The sequence below is a fragment of the Tamandua tetradactyla genome, chromosome 22 (assembly GCF_023851605.1).
Source record: "Tamandua tetradactyla isolate mTamTet1 chromosome 22, mTamTet1.pri, whole genome shotgun sequence".
Taxonomy (NCBI): Eukaryota; Metazoa; Chordata; class Mammalia; order Pilosa; family Myrmecophagidae; genus Tamandua; species Tamandua tetradactyla.
In genome coordinates this window covers 33337866-33345670 of record NC_135348.1, presented here as the reverse complement: position 1 = coordinate 33345670, position 7805 = coordinate 33337866, and the positions used below count along the sequence as shown (strand labels likewise).

Here is a 7805-nt window from a genome sequence, read left to right as displayed (position 1 = left end):
AGATAGGAATACAAGGAAACTTCCTTAAAATGAGAGAGGGAATATATGAAAAACCCACAGCTAATATCATCCTTAATGGGGAAAAATTGAAAACTTTCCCCCTAAGATCAGGAACAAGACAAGGATGTCCACTATCACCACTATTATTCAACATTGTGTTGGAGGTTCTAGCCAGAGCAATTAGACAAGAAAAAGAAATACAAGGCATCAAAATTGGAAAGGAAGAAGTAAAACTATCACTGTTTGCAGATGATATGATACTATACGTTGAAAACCCGGAAAAATCCACAACAAAACTACTAGAGCTAATAAATGAGTACAGCAAAGTAGCAGGTTACAAGATCAACATTCAAAAATCTGCAGCATTTCTATACACTAGTAATGAACAAGCTGAGGGGGAAATCAAGAAACGAATCCCATTTACAATTGCAACTAAAAGAATAAAATACCTAGGAATAAATTTAAATAAAGAGACAAAAAACCTATATAAAGAAAACTACAAAAAACTGCTAAAAGAAATCACAGAAGACCTAAATAGATGGAAGGGCATACCGTGTTCATGGATTGGAAGACTAAATATAGTTAAGATGTCAATCCTACCTAAATTGATTTACAGATTCAATGCAATACCAATCAAAATCCCAACAACTTATTTTTCAGAAATAGAAAAACCAATAAGCAAATTTATCGGGAAGGGCAGGGTGCCCCGAATTGCTAAAAACATCTTGAGGAAATAAAACGAAGCTGGAGGTCTCGCGCTGCCTGACTTTAAGGCATATTATGAAGCCACAGTGGTCAAAACAGCATGGTATTGGCATAAAGATAGATATATCGACCAATGGAATCGAATAGAGTGCTCAGGTATAGACCCTCTCATCTATGGACATTTGATCTTTGATAAGGCAGTCAAGCCAACTCACCTGGGACAGAGCAGTCTCTTCAATAAATGGTGCCGAGAGAACTGGATATCCATATGCAAAAGAATGAAAGAAGACCCATCTCTCACACCCTATACAAAAGTTAACTCAAAATGGATCAAAGATCTAAACATTAGGTCTAACACCATAACACAGTTAGAGGAAAATGTTGGGAGATATCTTATGGATCTTACAACTGGAGGCGGTTTTATGGACCTTAAACCTAAAGCAAGAGCACTGAAGAAGGAAATAAATAAATGGGAACTCCTCAAAATTAAACACTTTTGTGCATCAAAGAACTTCATCAAGAAAGTAGAAAGACAGCCTTCACAATGGGAGACAATATTTGGAAATGATATATCAGATAAAGGTCTAGTATCCAGAATTTATAAAGAGATTGTTCATCTCAACAACAAAAAGACAGCCAACCCAATTACAAAATGGGAAAAAGACTTGAACAGACACCTATCAGAAGAGGAAATACAAATGGCCAAAAGGCACATGAAGAGATGCTCAATGTCCCTGGCCATTAGAGAAATGCAAATCAAAACCACAATGAGATATCATCTCACACCCACCAGAATAGCCATTATCAACAAAACAGAAAATGACAAGTGCTGGAGAGGATGCGGAGAAAGAGGCACATTTATCCACTGTTGGTGGGAATGTCAAATGGTGCAACCACTGTGGAAGGCAGTTTGGCGGTTCCTCAAAAAGCTGAATATAGAATTGCCATACGACCCAGCAATACCATTGCTGGGAATATACTCAAAGGACTTAAGGGCAAAGACACAAACGGACATTTGCACACCAATGTTTATAGCAGCATTATTTACAATTGCAAAGAGATGGAAACAGCCGAAATCTCCATGAACAGAAGAGTGGCTAAACAAACTGTGGTATATACATACGATGGAATACTATGCAGCTTTAAGACAGAATAAACTTATGAAGCATGTAATAACATGGATGGACCTAGAGAACATTATGCTGAGTGAGTCCAGCCAAAAACTAAAGGACAAATACTGTATGGTCCCACTAATGTGAACAGACATTCGAGAATAAATTTGGAATATGTCCTTGATAACAGAGTCCAGCAGGAGGTAGAAACAGGGTAAGATAATGGCCAATTGGAGTTGAAGGGATACAGACGGTGTAACAGGACTAGATACAAAAACTCAAAAATGGACAGCACAATAATACCTAATTGTAAAGTAATCATGTTAAAACACTGAATGAAGCTGCATCTGAGCTATAGGTTTTTGTTTTGTTTTGTTTTGTTTTGTTTTGTTTTGTTCTTACTATTATTACTTTTATTTTTTTCTCTATATTAACATTCTATATCTTTTTCGGTTATATTGCTAGTTCTTCTAAACCAATGCAAATGTACTAAGAAATGATGATCATGCATCTATGTGATGATGTTAAGAATTAATGATTGCATATGTAGAATGGTATGATCTCTAAATGTTGGGTTAATTTCTTTTTTTCCGTTAATTAAAAAAAAAAAAAAAGAGAAGGGATAATTGGAGCTGAAGGGATACAGACTGTACAACGGGACTGGATATAAAAACTCAGAAATGAACAGCACAATACTACCCAGTTGTAATGCAATTATGTTAAAACACTGAATGAAGCTGCATGTGAGGTATAGGTTTTTTTTTTTTTCTTTCTATTATTGTTTTAATTCTTATTCTGTTGTCTTTTTATTTCTTTTTCTAAATCGATGCAAATGTACTAAGAAATGATGAATATGCAACTATGTGATGTTATTAAGAATTACTGATTGTACATGTAGATTGGAATGATTTCTAATTGTTTTGTTAATTCTTTTTTTAATTAATAAAAAAGAAAAAAAAAAAACACCAGGAATTTCAGCATGAAAGTGTCCCTCAAAATATCACATAGGAGTAGAAACCACAACATCACGCCTTGTTATAATAGGTTTAAAAATGTATGAAATAATTGATACCAGACTAAAAATATTTGGGCATAAATTTATTATTAGAAAGAGTTTTAAAAGCATCTCACAATAGAGATGATTATTTCATCAAATTTGATAAATACTTTACATTTGCTTGGGAATATGGAAAGTGCTGGGCCATTATATGTACAAATGGACAATAATTACACAGTGCAATTGTCTCTAGTTTTATGAACCTGAATCTAAGAGTACGATATTAAACTATTTAATAATGGTAAACAGAAAATTAGCTATCAATTGGAATGGAAACAAGCTTCCTAACAAGTCTGCATCCAATAATTCTACATACAATTTTTAATTATGCCAAAGCCATCGCAAAAATAAATGAAGGGTGCACAGCTGGTTCAGTGGTTAGAATGCCTGCCTTTCATGCAGGAGACCTGGGTTCGATTCCTGGGCCATGCACCCAAAAAAAAGAACAGTTGAAAATGAAAACATTTGAATCACAGTTGATAGAAAAAGGGTTCATATCCACAATATAATTGAGAATCTAGGAATTCAAGAGAATGTAATTGAACTATTTGGTAGAAGAAAAGGCAAAGAACAAAAATAGGCATTTCAAAAAGAAGGAAATCAAAACAGAACATAAGCCTTTGAATGAATCCTCAAGCCAAATCGTCTACTAATCAGAGAAATGCTAATTGAAGCACAAATTGAATTGAACTAATTTTTCATTAACTATATTGGTCACACATGAAAGAACAATAAAATCCTATGATAGCCAGGATCTGGGGAAATGACACCTTCATATATGACTGGTATGAATGTGGCCTGTCACCACTCTTGTAGAAAGTAATCTGGCATGAGCAATTAACTTTAAAAGTGGCACACTTTTAAATATTATTTAGAAACTAAATAATAGTTTATTATTCTGGAAAAATATGATTTAGAAACTAAAAAATGCATATTTAGTGTTAACTGAGATTGCAACCTTCCTTTTGAAGGGCAAACAAATGAGAGCAAAAACAGAAAATGATCCTCATTTAGAGGAACTGCTAAATGAGTCATGCATCTATGTAATAAAATGTTGTGAGCTATTAAAAGAAAATGGAAAATCTCTATCATTGACCTAAAAGATATAGGGATAGATTTAGTTAGACAATGCATATTTTGTTGAATGCTGTTTACGTGTCAAGAGAAGCTCCAGACAATGAGGCAATACCAAGACAAATAACCACAATCAGATCTTTCCCAGTAAGTACCTTCATTCCTTTAAAATAATTTCTAATTTCATTCTCTTGGGTTAGCATTTCCCTCCATAGACATCTTCTGCTTTAGGGCTGGAAGTTTCTGGAAATTCCTATCAACTTCTCATAGGTTTAATCATCCAAATGTTAATTTATGATGACAATGTCAGATTCATGAGTCTATTTCCTGTCAGTAAATTATGGTAGGAAACCTTAGGCAAACAAGAGGAGAGACTAGAAATAACCTGTTGATAGTCCCAACTGGTCTGGTCTCTCTATTACTGTATAACTTCAATAGCAAAATGAAAGACAGATTAATTTTTGTTGGAGTGTAATACATTATAGCACAGACTTATTGGTGACTGCTAAGTTTTTTTTAGGTCTCAGTTGATGACTGCTTTGAGGAGAACATATTATTAGAACCTGAGGTAGGAGAGGGGGATAGGAAGAGTTAGTCTTTTTAGCCAACTTAAAACACTATTACTACTTTGTATTAAGAACAGACTGTGTATTCAAAGACCATTTTTCTCATGACCACCAAAAGCTAGGAGAGAGGCAAGGAACAGATATTCCTTTAGGAGCCTCCAGAAAGAACCTTGTTGACAATTTGATTACAGACTTCCAGAACTATGAGAAAATAGATTTCTACCATTTCAAACCACCCAGTTTGTGGTAATTTGTTATGGCAGCCTTAGGAAACTAATACAGTACCCCAACATTATTTAAACTTTAAACCCTACTTCTAAAAAAAAAGAACACACACACAAACAAGTTTTTAAACATTAGGATTGCAGAAATGGATACAGGTGAAGGATCTGTAAATATTTTCTTTTTATATGACTTATGTGTGGTGTTTTCATGATTGAGGGAGACATGTACTTCATTTGTGATTTCTGGAAAGAGATTAATATTTTAAAAGAAAGTTTACATAGTGATTTTATTGCAAGGCCCTTTGCCATACTGAAATCATTTTGGTTTTGCTATATTCTAATAGATTATTCAAAACTTGTTCTCACAAAAATTGATTCTGTGATTTCCTCCTTTATAGTATCATAAAATGAATAATTCTTTTCCCTATAACATCAAGTTAAGTATACATGCTTAACTATTTTAAGATTCTCCAATGTGCAGTTAACAACAGAAAAAAATTGTCATTTGGAAAATAACACGCAATAAAATTTCTGACTATATATTTATATATATAACCATATGTCCAGGAAGTGTCAGAATTAATTATTCAATGCTCTAGGCTGTTATTGCACTTTTTTGTATCAAGTTTGTTTTTAAATATGTTCACTAGATTGCATACTTTTTGAAATCAGTACAATATACTAATTACCTAGTATATGAGAATACACAATTACCTGTGTATTCTATCCTTGTGTGAAAGATGGTTGACAAATAAATGGAGCTCAAAAGATGTTTATTTCATTTATTGATGAGCTATAAAATAAATAAGACTTGAAGAAAACAGAATATATCATAGTTTTAATTATGTTAAAATATGTTAACAACTTAGTTGCATGACTATTGATAAATTTCTCTTCTATTTCATTTTATTTTGAAACTTTCCTTACAAAAGGAAATGTTAAAATAGCCTAGAAATGGTAAATATTTGGAAATATGAGAATTCTGTGCACATGAAAGAGACTTTAGGGAATTTCTAAAAAGGAAAATAAAAGTAAATATGAAGGTTGACTTATGAAATATGTTTAGACTTATCAAGAAATTTCTGTTAATTAATTATGCCTCTTATCAATTGGATCTGATGGTAAACAATACATATACCATCCAATTAATACATATCTGTTTCTTGGCTAGAGGAAATAAAGTATAATAGTAGAAGATATGTTTTGTGATATATTGGCTTATTACACCAGTTAGGCAAATTCTATTGAACAGAGACTTATTTCTCAATTTAAGGACTCATATTCCCATATTTCAAGAATAAGAATGCAAACGGAAAAAGCCAAGTGGGGGTCAGGCTTCATGCTCTCTTTATATAGACACTGAAGGTGTGCTTTGCTGAAGAAGAAAAACAATTTATCAAATGTCCAATACACACAAAAAGTGATAGCTTAGAAAGGCTTCCAATTGACTTCTGGTCATCCAAGATGGCGGCAAAAACAGTTCAGGGTTCCATTCCAGCACAGGATCTTTCAACCACCAACAAAAACTGGTAGGACCATCTTCCCCAAAACTGAAAAACAGTGAAAGCATTGTAGAAACTGGATGAGTGTTGAATTAAGAAAACACATCTTAAGAACAACAGTAGAAATAAGGTTCTCAAAAACCAATTTATGACAACAAGGACACATTTATATCCCATGAAAATTTCAATTAATGCCAGAGTTATCCCCTCCATGTTCCTCAAATGTGGCTTCTCTCTAAGCCAAGTTCTGGCAAATAAACTGACATCTTCCCACCCACACGGGGCACAATTCCCAGGGCTGAGCCTTCCTGGTACCAGGAAATTATTACCAAATGTTAATCAGCAATACATTTGGAGAACCTGTATCAAAACGGGAAAAATGGAATAAAATAAAGTTTCTATGCCAAGAGACTTCAAATAGAGAGGGGAGAGGTTACTCTTATGCAAGTCTCATCTAGATTTCACTAACTGCCATATCATGCAAAGCCTCAAACAAAAGTGCTCCTGAGGGGCCCTAGGGACATCTGGATGACAGAGGCAAGCCACAAGACTGCATGATATCAGCACCCCCTTGGTAGGCTCTACCTGGGAAAGTGTGAAAAGTTCGTTCTCTAATATAACATGATTATGTTTACTTATAAATCCCATAATCATGATTCTTCTACTTCTTTATTTGAATCTACAATTTTCAATGTACTTGTTAAGTTTGTTTCTCAGTGTCTAGGCCAGTTGTTCCCCGAAACCCAGCAGGTCAGCAGTTCACTCCCACTCTTCAGTTCTTCTTTCCTGCCATGGACAACTAACATGAAAATGAGGACGGATTCACCCCATACCAAAAGTAAGGAGTATCTTCAACAGCAAATAAAATATTTCTATTCCTCTGTACCCTAATATATATGTCCATCCATAGATAGAAGCAGCCAGAGTTGTTGTCACCCCAAATCCCTCAGTATAAGGGGTGCGGTTGTAACTAACCACTGACTACAATAGATTTATTGTTGTTGTAGTTATTAACATGTGTTAACTGAGTAATTTGTAGCATTGCTATAAAAAAGGAAAAACATTTATTTCAGTCCAAATCCTTCAGTCCTAAAGGATTTTTTAAAGGGAGGCAATAGAAGGCAATTTGTAAAATGATGTTGTTAACTTGGAGAACAGAGCTTAGCAATAATGAAAATATTTTGAAAGAGTAAAAATAAAACAGTAAGAGAAGTTCATGGTAACTTTGTTGTCACTTCCCCCACCCTGGTGCAATATAGGCTCACCTCTGCCCCCATTGTGAGTCACTAGTCCTGTTCCAAGGGAAGCAGAGTCAACTACATGAAATCCTGGTTGCCTGCCTCTTGGTGGCAGTCTACCAGGTGGCAGTCTGAAGAAGTGAACCAGAACAATTGTCACTGGATTGTCCTCCCAGAACTTCCATGCAGGCAGAAGCAGCTTTAGTCAGTTAAAGCAGCATAAGAAACAATGAAATCAAAGTGACAGGGGAGAAAGTATTACTGGCTTTCAGACATACAATAGAGCAACCAAGAGAAAGGGAGAGTCTATTTCCTAAAAAGCAGAAG

General features: G+C 34.5%; 1 non-coding gene across 1 annotated transcript; it reads left to right on the top strand.

The window, feature by feature from the left end:
- The first annotated feature begins 3234 nt into the window (after positions 1–3234).
- Positions 3235–3306, top strand: TRNAE-UUC (transfer RNA glutamic acid (anticodon UUC)). Its single transcript has one exon. It is a non-coding gene; the product is annotated as a tRNA-Glu (tRNA).
- Positions 3307–7805: the final 4499 nt, after the last annotated feature.